At 44.5% G+C, this 1,801-nt stretch overlaps 1 non-coding gene across 1 annotated transcript; it reads right to left on the bottom strand.

Moving 5' to 3' along the window:
- On the bottom strand, window positions 1-107 carry LOC112085603. Its single transcript, XR_002898904.1, has one exon. It is a non-coding gene; the product is annotated as a small nucleolar RNA R71 (small nucleolar RNA).
- Window positions 108-1,801: the final 1,694 nt, after the last annotated feature.

Genomic DNA, 1,801 nt, shown 5'->3' with positions numbered 1-1,801 from the left:
AAACTGAGGAACCAAATCTCTAGCTTCACTCAGCACAGCAATGAGAGTTTTGGTGAAGCATATGAGAGATTCAGGAGCTACACAAACCAATGCCCACACCATGGGTTTAGTGAGGCTTCTCTTCTCAGCACACTTTATAGAGGAGCTCTTCCCAAGATTAGAAACCAGCTGGATACTGCTTCCAATGGGAACTTTCTGGGTAAAGAGATACATGCTGCTTTAGAGCTAGTGGAGAACTTAGCATTGAGCAATGATACTTATGGTGAAGACTATGACAGATCAAATAGGTCTGAAGGTTCAAGCTCAGAACAGAGGCTCACCAGAGAAGTTAAGGAGTGAATTGGACAAGCTGAAATTCACCACTCAGATGCCAATGCATTTTGTTGGAGAGTATGATGAACCTTCTCAAATCTTTGAGAACATAAGTGAAGAGGGTCTTACCCAAGAGGAGCTTAACTACATTGGGAATCAGAGGTTCCAGAGATATCAGTATGGTAATGCCAATCCAAACCTTTCTTACAGGAACACCAATGTGGCTAACCCACAAGACCAGGTCTATCCCAATTCTCAAGCTCCAAAGAACTTTGTTCCCAAGAACAACTTTCAAGGGTCATTCCAACCCAAGAATCAGTTTGGTCAGAATCAGAGTTTTGGTCAGCAACAGCAACCATTTCAGGGCACTGGATACACCTCACAACAGCAAAAGGCACCACCAGGGTTTGGTCCACCACAGTTCCAACAGCAGGCGCCGGTTCAACAACAGTTTCAACCACAAATGGTTCAACAGCAGCAACAGATGGGTACAGATATGGTTGGTATTCTGCAACAACTACTTCAGGGTCAACAGATCTTTGCAAGTCAGAATGCAGCTATGCAGCAGGAAATCAAGGAACTGAAGCAAAACCAGGCATCAAGCTCAAGGAACCAAGGGCACCTACCTGGAAAACCAGAGCCCAACCCCAAGGAATATGCCAAAGCCATTACACTGAGGAGTGGAAAGGAGTTACCTGGTATTCAGAACAATAATGTGATCATTGAGGACAATGATCAAACTTAGGGGGAGGCAGCCTTAAAGGATGATCAAGTGGCTGAGAAACCAAGGACAGAAAAGGGTATAGAGGTAGCAAAGGAACCAGAACCAGAGAAGAAATATGTGCCACCACCTCCATACCAACCCAAGCTCCCATTCCCAGGGAGATTTAAGAAGCAACTAGTGGACAAGGCAAGAGCTGTATTTGAGAAGGCACTCAAGGAGACACCACTCACAATGCCTCTCATTGATGCATTCTTAATGATGCCAAAGATGGGGAAGTTCTTGAAGGATGCCATTCTGAACAAGACAAAAGAACTTCAAGGCATGGTAGTACTAAGTCATGAATGCAGTGCTATCATTCAGAAGAAGTCCATCCCAAGGAAGTTAACTGATCCAGGGAGTTTCACACTCCCTTGTGCCATTGGACCTCTTCTATTCTCTGGATGTCTTTGTGATCTAGGAGCATCAGTCAGCTTGATGCCATTCTCCATAGCAAAGAAGCTGGGCTTTAGAGTGTTCAAGCCTGCAAGGATCTCACTTATCCTTGCAGATAGATCAGTTAGATTGCCTGTTGGTATGTTGGAAGATCTACCTGTCAAGATAGGTGGTTTTGAGGTTCCAACAGATTTTGTTGTGCTGGAAATGGATGAGGAACCAGTAGATCCTCTTATCTTGGGCAGGCCATTCTTAGCAACTGCAGGAGCTATTATTGATGTGAGAGGTGGGATAATAGAGCTTCAACTTGGGTCTGAAAAGCTCAAGTTTGAT

The sequence above is a fragment of the Eutrema salsugineum genome, unplaced genomic scaffold, assembly GCF_000478725.1.
Source record: "Eutrema salsugineum unplaced genomic scaffold, Eutsalg1_0 scaffold_3, whole genome shotgun sequence".
NCBI classification, from domain to species: domain Eukaryota; kingdom Viridiplantae; phylum Streptophyta; class Magnoliopsida; order Brassicales; family Brassicaceae; genus Eutrema; species Eutrema salsugineum.
Note: the sequence above shows the minus strand (reverse complement) of the source record. Positions and strands in the feature narration are given on the sequence as shown.